Below are 13,344 nucleotides of genomic sequence, written 5' to 3'. Positions count from 1 at the left end.
AGTCCTGTGTTAATTCCGGATCAGTTCTGGGCCTGGTTGAATCGGGGTTTAGTCCTCGTGTCTTGATGCAGCCCCGACTTTGTTCTGCCTCGCTGCTTAATTAAAAAACTAGTCTAAGGTGTCCTGCACATGTGATATAGATTTTTCCCTATATGAAGTCATTCTTTTTTGAACAAAACTCAAAACAGAGCCAATTAATCTTTCAGTCATTTCTACACCCCCCCCAAAAAAAAATAAATAAATCCCACATGCATACTACCCTTTAGGGCTAAGCCCCGGGTGTTTCAAATGTCTGGCTCCGCCTCTGATGTCAACAACCACCAAACAGCTAAAACAGTAAAAGAGAGCAGGAACACGGATTCTGCACGGAGACGTAAACACAAAGCTCGGACCCGCCGACAGATCAGGATCAGTGAGATGTCGCCTTTCTCACCGATGGCACGGACACAGTCGGGGCTGAAAGCCGACAGCTCGCTGATTCTGATGTTTCGGCGGTTTTGTGTTTACGCCTGTGTTTTTTTGCTGATTCTAAAGCTGTTAGTTTGATCTCTCTCCAAACGGAACCAGCAGCAAAAGAAGATCCAAACTACGCTTCACATAAACATCATCATGAACTCACTCTTAGTGATAGTAGTGATGTGTCTGTTGCGAACGAAACGGCTCTTAGTTCTGACTCTTTGAAGTGAACGATGCCAACTCCTTATTGGGAGCCGTGGGGGGGTTCTCACCCTCTCTCTCGCACTTTTTTCCCGCTTCACTCCTCACGCAGTCTTGTGCTTTGCTGGGCAGAGGGGGGAGGGGCGGTAGTTACACTGGCAGTAGCACAGGAACAGAGCGGGAGGGAGAGAGAGAGAAAGAGCCAGGGACAACAACGTCACATTAGAAAGGTATAGAGATTGAAAATGTGACGTCACTCAGGGGTAAAACCGCAAAGAATTCTGGGAACTCGTGGCAAGAGGTACTAGCGCACGCAGGCTTTTAATTGAAATCAGTCACGCAGCGATAAAAAGAAACCCAAAAAATGTCAAGAAGCTGTTGTATTATTAACTGCAATAGCCGGTCGCATGACAGCCACGGGAAGCCGACGGGTAAAGAGATCGGTTGTTATCGGATTACGTTGTTGAAGAGAAATTGTTCGAGCCATGTTTCCGAAGTAACAAAGAGGCGACTGGATTGCAGCCATTCAAAGACAAAATATAACGTCCCAGAACCCTCCAGCTCACAGGTTAGTCTGCTCCAAGCATTTACACGAAGGTCAGTCTGCTGTTGTAGTTAATGCGTCATTTTTCTTAACATAATTGGTGATATAGGTTACAAGCAAGTCTGGCGCTGAACAGAAATTGTCGCTCCTTTGTTTATTGTGCATAAATAGTGAATTGTCCTGACACAATATTGTGTTTCGCTTCTGTTATTATGGTACATTGACAAAAACATATACTTTTATTCACAGGATAAAACAGTTGTTTTGTATCACTAATTGCCCAGTACGATTACAGCATACAGTATTATTGTCACTGCTACATTTCTGTGATGCTACCAGAAATTATTTCCACTGCTAATTAATTACCGCTGAGCTCAAAGGTCCTATTAATAAACGGTTAACGAATCTGTATTTATGACGACGATTTGTGAGACTGGTAAACTTATGATGTGTACGATGGTCTTTCGTTCTACACGGTGCATTTCAAGGTCCTGCACCCATCCGTCGGTAAACTGTACCTGGGCTTGTTGCAGTGACCTGAAGTTACTAAACTTCATGAGTGTATGCACTCACTCCAAGAACCGTATAATTATAAATATGAGCTGGTGAAAGTTGGGCAGCACGCTAACGTATTTTGTCCCTCTGTGTGCTCGTAAGGGTCTAACACTTTCACTGGTTTGATTTTTTTTCCTCGTATCTTTTCTTTGACTTTCATCAAGTCTGTCTTTGTACGGACCGGCATTGTTCTCCTTCGTTTTGTACATAACTTTTTGGGCGGCAAAGAAAAAGCAAGAATTTATTGGAACCGAAGAATGAACGTTTTGCGGTGCTGCAAATGCTTGCATTTGATGCAGGTACTTGGATTGTTTTGCCACGAGTTCACGGCATGCAATGAGCGAAAGTCACGTGGTCTGTCAATCTCTATAGTAATCATCCACAGCTATTTTCAGTTGCGGATGATAAAGGATTCAGAAAGTTTATTCATGCAGGCCCATATGACAGAGAACATGCATGTTCTTTTTGTTTTCATATTTTAGTTTATATTTAATTGTGTTGTGGTTTGCAGTGTTTTGTGTTGTTTCACTTTAAATTTGTTTAAAAGGAAAGAGCTGAAAATTTAAATAGTTAAAAGTTGAAATGTGAATAGTTGGTTTTTGTATTATATGATTTATTTATTAGATTTTATGTGGAGTGAATAAATAAAAGTATATTTACGGTGGCTCCTACAGACAAAACACGTACAAAACACAACAGAAATGCTCCAGGATGCTAGGGGGCAGTGTTGAGCTTTTGTTACCTCGTGGCTACACAAGCCAGGAAGTACCAACGACCGGATTTGGTGTGTGGTAATAACAGGTAAATGAACATTTTTTTAAATTATTTGAATATATATGAATGCTTGTGTATAAATACACAAACAATACACATATGCTTTCAATTGTGTAATTTAAGTGATCTAGTAGCTCTGTTTTGAAGTTCAGTTAACGCTAGAAATGTGTTTTGTAGTTTGTACGTGTTTTGTCTCTAGGGGCCACCGCATATATTTATATATAAACATATATAAATAAAACCACTTTTTTACATTAGTAATTCCTTTTGTGCATAATTTAAAATTATTGTTAATAATAAATTAATTAAAGCAACAAAACAACCTGAAGAGCCGGTTCTCTAAAAAGAGCTGGAAATCCCATCACTATTCCCTCTGACTTTTCTGTTTTGCTTCCACCACAATAAAATTACACTTCATGCACAGCTCTCTCTCTCTCTCAGTGTCATGATCCTGGGCCATGTTGGCACAGTATTCTTAGTTTTTGTGTGTTTTGTGTTTTGTTCTTTATTTATGTCCTGGTTTCTAGGTTGTTCTGTTAAGTTGTTCCTTATTTGACTTCCCCTTGTGACTTTTACCCCCTGTGTGCCCCTCTGTGTATCTGTGAGCCCTCGTCTCCCCTCCTTGTGTTTTATTCAATGTTTTCCCCAGCCCGTTATGTCTGTGCTCTCTCTCCTCCTGTCTGAACCTCTGTGTACTTCCTGTTTTACTTTGACAGTCTCTCGTCAGTATGCGTCATGTTGCGTTCACTCCTGCCCTGTCTCGTTACGATTATCTGTGTCAGCCGTGCTCCCACTTCCCTCGTTAACCCTCTGTGTATTTATGTCCGCGTCTCCCTCTGTTCTGTGTCGCGTTCTCCCTCATTCATGGCCGTGTGTTTCTCCGTCTATTACGTTATAGTTTCCCAGTTTAGTTTGTATGGTTTTGCTCTCCAACAATAAAGCTGTGAATTTTGAGTTAATTCCTGCCTCCGTGAGTTTGCGATTGGGTCCTCATCCAGCCTGCACACAGCCGAATCATGACACTCAGTGTACTTCAAGAACAGTTTCCCGTCTAAAAATCTGTTTTCTGCATTATTAACTTGCTTGTTACACAAGTCTGCCGTTGTTTACAGGCTGTCGGCCGCTGTTTTTTTCCTTTTACTTACTTCCAACAAACCCTAATTTCTGCTGTTCAATAGGCTACTGATCAAATGTAAACTTTTTAAATTATGCATAATTGCAAAACTCTCAGCTGTGTCTCTAATCAAACCTCTGTAACTTTGCTCTGCTTCACTTCAGCAGCATCAGGTAATGTTCATGTGTTGATTCATGGTTTTCTTTCTTTTTTGATCTAATGCAGAATCTTTTTATAAAATCCAGGCCAGGAAAATCACCTTCATGTTTTTCTGTTTTATCTTCAGCTACTTTGACACAAAGGCATCTGCTGTGATGCTCACACCTTTGATAAAGTCTCACAAGTGTCAGCTTTGTTTCTATAGATACAAAAATATGGGAATGTACTGATGCATGATCTGAATTATAATATTTCTGACTGTCTGAGGCAAAATTTCCCAGATTCGAATCGAATCGAATCGAATCGAATTGAATCAAATCGAATTGTGGATCAAATCGATTCAGGACCTTGTGAATCAGAATCAAATCCATCCATCCATCCATCCATCCATCTTCATCCGCTTTGTCCGGGGCCGGGTCGCGGGGGCAGCAGCCTAAGCAAAGAGGCCCAGACCTCCCTCTCCCCAGCCACCTCCTCCAGCTTATCCGGGGAACACCAAGGCGTTCCCAGGCCAGCCGAGAGATATAATCTCTCCAGCGTGTCCTGGGTCTGCCCCAGGGCCTCCTCCCGGTGGGACATGCCTGGAACACCTCACCCAGGAGGCGCCCAGGGGGCATCCTTGTCAGATGCCCGAACCACCTCAGCTGGCTCCTTTCCATGTGGAGCAGCAGCGGCTCTACTCTGAGCCCCTCCCGGATGGCCAAACTTCTCACCCTATCTCTAAGTGACTGTCCTGTGCTACAGTCCATGTGCCTGGTCTCTCACACGGGACTGCTTGTGTGTGAGGTACAGTTCCATAATAGCCACTGATCTTTAGTTAACTGTGGGAATTTCACTCACACATCAGACCCATTCACACTCAGTGCCCACTAATATACCTCCACTCATATCTGAATACGAAGCTGCAGCTGTAATCAAACTGCTGACCTCGGCTGTGTCGGCTGTGTTCTTCCAACTGAGCGACACCCGCCCAAAACCACCAACTCAGATTTCCTTTCTTACACAAATCAAGAGAGATATTTTTGTCTTGTGAAATTGTAATTTAGGTCTTCCCATGACACAGCAGAAGTGTTGACCCACTGTATGTCTGAGTATTCAAGTCAAGCCTTTGATCGCAGTTATGTCGCACATGTTTGAAGCTTTGTAATGAGACAGTCATAAATAGCACTGATATAGTTGGCTGCTTAAAAGAGGCCTCCCACGTCACCCCTGAGGAACATCACTGAAAGGAAATGCATCAGAAGATGCCAGTAACAGCTGATCAATGGCTGCATGAAAGGACATCAGTGCAGAGGTGGGACCAAGTCATTGTTTTGCAAGTCTCAAGTAAGTCTCAAGTCTTTATCCTCAAGTCTCAAGTCAAGTCTCAAGTAATGTCAGACAAGTCAGAGTCGAGTCTCAAGTCACTGGTGTAAAAGTCCGAGTAAAGTCACAAGTCTGAAACTTTGAATTTCAAGTCCTTTCGAGTCTTTAAAAAAAAAAAACGAAAAAAAGCATGTTGCAGTTATGCTAAATGTAAATATTAGACCATGTAATTTTAAAATCTGTGTTTTTCTCAACACATGACAAAATAGTGAACTTAGAAAATATACACAAATTGTGAAATTGCACCTCTTTAAAATGCAGCTCAATTAAACCTAGCTCCAAGAATAATTTTCACCGACAGTTCTGAGATACGCTGCATGTTATTCTTGGATGCGGTTGTAGGACCGGCTTTAAAATCGCATGACAAAAATATCATACACATTAAAAAAAACTGTATCACCAACGTAGCCTGGACAACATTTGCTAGTTAGATGAAGTCAGCTATCTCATCGTAGCATATTTATATGCATATTTATAATTATACGCTTCTTGGAGTGAGTGCATACACTCATGAAGTTTAGTAACTTCAGGTCACTGCAACAAGCCCAGGTACAGTTTACCGACGGATGGGTGCAGGACCTTGAAATGCACCGTGTAGAAAGTAAAGACCATCGTACACATCATAAGTTTACCAGTCTCACAAATCGTCTTCATAAATACAGGTTCGTTAACCGTTTATTAATAGGACCTTTGAGCTCAACGGTAATTAATTAGTAGTGGAAATAATTTCTGGTAGCATCACAGAAATGTAGCAGTGACAATAATACTGTATGCTGTAATCGTACTGGGCAATTAGTGATACAAAAAACCTGTTTTATCCTGTGAATAAAAGTATATGTTTTTGTCAATGTACCATAATAACAGAAGCGAAACGCAATATTGCGTCAGGACAATTCACTATTTATGCACAATAAACAAAGGAGCATAGCGCGACAATTTCTGTTCAGCGCCAGACTTGCTTGTAACCTATATCACCAATTATGTTATGAAAATGACGCATTAACTACAACAGCAGACTGACCTTTGTGTAAATGCTTGGAGCAGACTAACCTGTGAGCTGGAGGGTTCTGGGACGTTATATTTGACCTTTGAATGGCTGCAATCCAGTCGCGTCTTTGTTACTTCGGAAACATGGCTCGAACAATTTCTCTTCAACGACGTAATCCGATAACAACCGATCTCTTTACCCGTCGGCTTCCCGTGGCTGTCATGCGACCGGCTATTGCAGTTAATAATACAACAGCTTCTTGACATTTTTGTGTTTCTTTTTATTGCTGTGTAACTGATTTTAGCTAGTACCGCTTGCCATGAGTTCCCAGAATCCTTTGCGGTTCTACCCGTGAATGACGTCACATTTTCAATCTCTATATAATATGTATGTTAAATTTTATATTTGGGGTAAAATATCAAGTCTTTTCAAGTAAACCGGTTCAAGTCCAATTCAAGTCCCAAGTCATTGGTGTAAAAGTCCAAGTCAAGTCACAAGTCTTAGAACATTTTTTCAAGTCAAGTCTAAAGTCATAAAATTAATGACTCGAGTCTGACTCGAGTCCAAGTCATGTGACTCGAGTCCACACCTCTGCATCAGTGACACTGGAGTTATATCCACACAAAGCGGCTTTGTACTCGCTCAAAAATGTGTTCTCAGGCAGCATTATTATTATTATTAAAATTATATGAAAAGTGATCCTCTTTAGTTTTTTGCTGGTTACTGCTGATCCAAAAACAGACACTCACTCACTGTGGCCAGCTCAATCAACCTACAAAACTGGTCAAATTCACTTGTGACCCCCCAAAAATGCTTAAATACACTTAAAAATGCTTGTGACAATAACTAAAGATTATTGAGAAATAAGGAGCGCGAGTGTGAAGCATCTGCTTTTTCACAGAGATGTTTGCAGAGATAAAAGGATAACACTGCAAAGATCATATTGAATATTTCTGTATGCACATGATTGGTTGTATACAGTGTTGGGAAGGTTACTTTTAAAATGTATTCCATTACAGAATACAGAATACATGCCCCAAAATGTATTCTGTAACGTATTCCGTTACGTTACTCAATGACAGTAACGTATTCTGAATACTTTGGATTACTTAATATATTATCATGCTTTTTACAACAACGTGAATGTACTATTGCTGTGTGATTTATTACTATTACTGAAGGTCCGCGACTCCGAACTGTAGTAAAGGGACCTCTGACTAATACGGCGGGGTCCCTGTCGGCTCGTAGCCGAAAAATAGCTTTACTTTGTTGTGTGGGTCAACTTTTCTTGCGAGAGACAGAGAGAGGCGTTGAAAGGCTGCTCCAACGGAACTTATTGTTTTCAGAGGAAAACACGAACACGGTGTACAGTCGAGTCTTAATAGCTTACTTACAGCTGGGCTCGTCAGGCACTCTTCTTGGCTGCAGTGGTTATTATTATATTTACATGCTTCCAGCTCCCGTTTTTCCTCGATGACAACTCGTACCTTTCCACTCCCCTTTTTCTCCCTCCTCGCGCTCACAGACCCATAACGTGTATGGCAGTCCATTCTCCCTGCAACACGGACTACACTACCCATGATGCTGCATTCTTTAGAGCTATGCTTGTAGCATTCTGCCTGTTAGCTTAGCACAACAACAACAACAACGAAATGGCGCTCTCTCACCCAGGAAACACGCAGTCGCAGAGAGAGAGAGAGAGCGTCGCCCTGTAACCATGGCAACCGTAACGCTGCCGCCTGGAACAACAGAACGTAGCTGTCAAACAAAACCCAAACAGTCCTGACCCGCGACAATATGAAACAGGAAAGTACCGCAGTGTAATCCATTTATTTCAACAAAGTAACTGTATTCTGAATACCACCTTTTTAAACGGTAACTGTAACGGAATACAGTTACTCATATTTTGTATTTTAAATACGTAACGGCGGTACATGTATTCCGTTACTCCCCAACACTGGTTGTATACTCTAAAGGTATCGCAGCATGAGAGCTGATGAGTCCAATAGTCTCTCTGTTCTAAACTAACCGCTAAACTGTGATGGTATATGGAGTCTGCAGTCAGCTGACCACTGAAACCTGACTACTAAGTGTCTGACACTGCAGGCTGACCAAGACTTCACTCCACACTACCCATCAGCTGAGTCAGTGGATCCACATGGATGAGACTGGATCCAGATTAGTTCGTGTCATTTACTCAAACAGCATCAGGAAATGTTTCCAATTGTCTTCTTCTATTATTTTGAATGTATTTTGTAAAGTTATGATGTCAAATGTGTGGTGGAATGAACCGGCAGCTTTTCCAATCTCACTATTGACTGAACATGCTTTAGAGCAGCGGTCCCCAACCCCCGGGCCTCGGACCGGTCCGTGAGTCGTTTGGTACCGGCCGCGAGAGTTGAGGCTCAGGTGTGAAATGTATAGTTTTCAGGGTTTTTATCGGTTTTCAGCGTTATTTTGTTATCGTTTTTATCGTTAACTCTGTTTTCCTGGGTCTTTTCAGTGTGTTATGAATAAATCTTCTTTTTTTCGGTACCGGTACTAGTTTTATTTTGTTGTATTTATCCGCGACACCTTAAAGGCCGGTCCGTGAAAATATTGTCGGGCATAAACCGGTCCATGGTGCAAAAAAGGTTGGGGACCGCTGCTTTAGACTACAGGCCACAACTACATTCATACGGTGCCTGAAGTGGTTGTATGCCTGGTATCTGTGGCCAGTTTGGGATCACCACGTAACCTAATGTGCGTGTTAGGTTACTGTGAGAGGAAATCAGAGAACCCAAAGGAGACCAGGAAGAAATTTCAAATTTCACACAGAAAAGTCAGAAACCCTCTTGCTATGAGCTGACAGATATCGCCCCGTTTCCAAGAGCTTGCTCAGGTGGATCATTGGATTGTTGTTGTTGTTTTCTGTATTATTGTAAAATATAAAGTGCTTTGAGAAAACTGTTGCTGCAATTTGGCACTATATAAATAAAACTGAACTGAACTAAATGATGCTTTTCAAACTTATACTTTCATTGGTTTGATACATCAACACTAATTTTACAGCACTTCAGATAAAAACACGGAAATGTAATTTTGGTGACAAATCCACCTTTTTGGACAAACTATTATTTTCTGTCATGTGATGATGAAGTTATCAGTTTTTACGTGTATTATCTGCCTGTTCCTCTTTTTTCTGGCCACTGTGATCATGCTTAGTTTGACTGGACTGTCATATCATTACCACAATGTGGCTGTCCATTTGTCCTGTACAGTCAGGACTCTCTGATACTAACATGCCTCCCTATAAATACAGCTCTGTGTAGGAGTTTAACTGCAGACAGACAGGTGGACATACAGATGGATCATAGTTAAGATTACTGGATTTTCAAAATAAAATTCACATTTAGAGGGAGGCAGGTTTCATGTAGGTTGAGCAAAGTCTTGGATGGACGAGGTTTGGGTTTCACGTCAGGGCCCCTGATGTGGCACTGGATGAGGTTTTTAATAAGGAGGTGCATGGCAGGTTAAGCTTCTGTAGAACAGCTCATCTGCTCGTCAGAAGGTTGGTGGTCCAGTCCCCAGCTGCTCCAGGCAACATATAACCCCAAGTTGCAAGTTGCTAGAAAGCACGTGAGAATAGAAAATCTGAAAATCGTTGCCAGTTACTGTGAACCCCGCATGAGGTATGAATAGAAAATAAACTAGTAATAAACCATGTGCAGAATATTTCTCAGTAATCAAAGAGGAAAACAGAATCATATTTGGAGAGAAGCCATCCTCAAAGCTGATATACACATGTAGGAATGTGATCCATTGTCTCTTCACCTTTGCTTCAGCCAAAGTGTTGAGCCACTCTGATCACGTTATCTAATTTACTGTCGTTAATTAAAGGTTTGGATAGCTCAGTAGGTAGCGTGGTCGGCCCATGATCGGAAGGTTGGAGGTTCGAATCCACTGAACGGGCACCTGATATACCCCTGAGCAACTGTTAAAGAGTGAAGGTGAAAATTGTAGCCACTGTCTGTTAGACTGAGAATGTCCAACAGAGGAATGGGACGGATGATGGCAGATCCATGGTGTAATTGTGGTTGTGGCATTTCTGCCTCTCCATCAGCGTGTCCAAAATTAGCTCTGATAAACACAGACTGCATTTTACTTCTGGTCAAGTGATTAAAGAAAGTCTTTGCATAGCAGGCAGGGAGCCATTCATTCATAGCACAGCTGGATGATTGTGGGTGGATCTCAAAGACATGCTAATATGCAGCACTCAACATTTCATTTGCTGGAGTGACAGTGCTAACATCACACAGCACTTCCACCCCAGCCTGTCGTGAGATACAGGTCTTTCAATCCCCGTCCTGTTTAATCCAGTGGAAACAGCGTGTTGTATCCAGGCAACAAGTTTGTTGCCAGGTGACAGATACAGAGGTCCCGAGACCAGAGACTGCATGTAACAATTCCATATGAGTAAGGCTTTGAAAATCATGCTTTGATCAGCTTTACCCATTAAACCAAACGATGCATTCACATGCTCCGGCCTGCCTGCGAGCAGAAGAAGTGGCAGTAAAAGTCAATGGCAGGAAACTGATCTCTGCACCTTCTGTGAACCCTTATCTGCTTGCCTAATTGCCACATGGAATCGTGATGTTCGCAGTGACAGCTTATCAGAGGAGATATATCTGCCAGCAAATATGAAAACAGCCATAAGTGGTGGGATTATCAAACATGTTTCTGCCAACACACTGGGCCTTTAATGTGGCAGCCACAAGCAGAGATAATGATCATTTCCAAGAGCTTCAGCTGACAAATCCACCACCACCATTAAAGGCTTTCATTCTTGCCCAGAGCTGTGTGGGGAGACTGTATACTTTTACTTTGATTTAGATGCAGCTGCTTTAGCGGGGGCCATTTGTTTCCTCAGGCATGTTTATGTCAAGTAAGAACTCGGATTTGTTAGGCAAATATTGGAACTGTACGCTAGTTTACTGCTCCTTCTGTAGGTGAAACACCTGCTTTATTAAGCATATATTCTGTACACATATACACAGTACTATGGAACCTTTTAGACTCTTTTATCTTATTGTTTTGGTTTTTCACATTTTTGCTTTCAGCCACTTATTTTTTCATTCCAATGAAAATCCCGTGTGCTGTCAAAAATTTAATTAGCTGGAAAATCCTCCAAAGAATCTGGGAATTGCTTTGAAAAAACAGGAAAGATAAACAGGAAAGACTAAGATTGATCATGACTTTGAATGAATGAGTACTAACATTTAAGCACAAGTGTTAAGAAAGCAAGACTCCTCACTCAGCAGCTACAGTCATGAAAAAGGAAGTTCTCACTGAAAAGCTACACTACTCAAAACTTTTAGAAATCCTCAATTTTTCCACTTTTTTCAAATTGAAAATGGTGCATTTTAATGTCTAATTAAGATAAGATAAGATAAGATAACCTTTATTAGTCCCACACGTGGGAAATTTGTTATTTTAATTGCACTCTGAAATGAAAGCATAGTACAAATAAGCAGTTGGCATTAAAATAGAAACCATGGAATCAATTTATAGGCCAAAGTGTACTCTGATCTTTGACCCATCAGTAGCACCTTTGGCAGATATATATATATATATATATATATATATATATATATATATATATATATACGAAGGATTGTGTGTGCAATGAACAGGGCAGAGCAGAAATAAACCGGCTGCTAGAGGAGAACAGACTGCTTCAATCACAGTTGCAAAAGACAGAGCTGAATGAAAGTTTCTTAAAGGATGATACTGAAAAAGTAAGATATTACACTGGACTACATTGTTATGCTGTCTTAATGTCCCTCTTCAACACTGTCAAAGATTTCCTGCCAATATCGAAGAAACTGACAGGTTTCCAAATGCTCTTACTCACACTAATGCGTCTGAGACTTGATCTTCCAGTCCAGCATCTTTGTCATCCATTCGATGTGTCCCACAAAACACTGTCTTTTGTCTTCACCGATACCATTGATGTTTTGTATGCCCGCTTAGGAGCACTGGTGCACTGGCCTGAGAGGCACTGTCTGCAGGCGACAATGCCTCCACAGTTTACTGAAACTTTTGGAAAACGAGTAGCCATCATTGTTGACTGTTTTGAGATTCGAACAGAAAGACCATCTAATTTAAAGGCACGTGCACAAACATACTCTCATTACAAGGGTACACACACCATAAATACCTCATCGGGATTACACCCCATGGAGCTATTTCTTTCATTTCCAGGGGATGGGGGGTCGTGCATCAGATAAACACATCACAGAGAGATGTGGCATTCTTCAAAAGCTGTTACCAGGGGACGTAGTATTGGCTGACAGAGGCTTTGACATCAGAAATGCTGTAGGAATGATGTGTGCGGAGGTCAAGATTCCAGCTTTCACAAAAGGCTACTGACACTTGATGCAAGGGACGTTGAACAAACAAGAGCAATTGCCCACCTGAGAATTCATGTTGAGCGAGTAATAGGTAGTTAGCGCAACAAGTTCAAAATGTTACACACTACAATGCCAATCCGATTACTCTTATCATGTGAGGCTGAAGACAACACTTCTTGATAAGATCGTTAAGGTTTGCTGTGTTTTGGTGAATATGTGCCCCAGTGTTGTTGTCAAACCAGGGCCAAATGACACTTGCTCCTGTTGAGTATTCTTAAAGCTGTTTTTTTGGATGTACAGTACATTGTAAATAGTTGTACTTTGTGTGAAGTTGTTTTAATAAAACAAAAAAGAATAGTATATTTGTTTGTTTGTTTTATTCTTGATCTGTTCACATGTACTTAGCAATCACATAAAAATGAAATGCAAACTATTTACATGGTAACACACAGCTGGCATTAATCTTGAACCACAAAATGAAACATTACAGGTTATTTAGAGCAGCACGTTGTTTGGAGAAGTATTTCCCAACAAGTTCAGGAAGGCACACTTTACGAAAGAAGTCTTGTGCTTGCTTTAAGCGCGGTTCCCAGAAATCCACATCAGGGAAGATGCATATCACAGCAAGGTCTCTCTGTGTCCACACAACGCGGTCACAGTGGTCGTCTGGGTTTCCACTACACTTCCTTATTTCATACGGGTCCACATTACGGATGCACGCAATTTTTTCAAAGTACCGTCTCTTGGCGTCTGGACACAATCGGTCGCGATACAGCCCCTTACAGCCCCAGTCTTT

The 13,344-nt window shown here is 41.4% G+C and overlaps 1 pseudogene; it reads left to right on the top strand.

Moving 5' to 3' along the window:
- The first annotated feature begins 10,662 nt into the window (after positions 1–10,662).
- Positions 10,663–12,908, top strand: LOC145421347 (uncharacterized; annotated as a pseudogene).
- The last annotated feature ends 436 nt before the right edge of the window (positions 12,909–13,344 follow it).

Source organism: Astatotilapia calliptera, chromosome 17 (genome assembly GCF_964374335.1).
Source record: "Astatotilapia calliptera chromosome 17, fAstCal68.1, whole genome shotgun sequence".
Taxonomy (NCBI): domain Eukaryota; kingdom Metazoa; phylum Chordata; class Actinopteri; order Cichliformes; family Cichlidae; genus Astatotilapia; species Astatotilapia calliptera.
The sequence above is the reverse complement of the archived record's forward strand: the minus strand, read 5'-3'. Positions and strand labels throughout refer to the sequence as shown.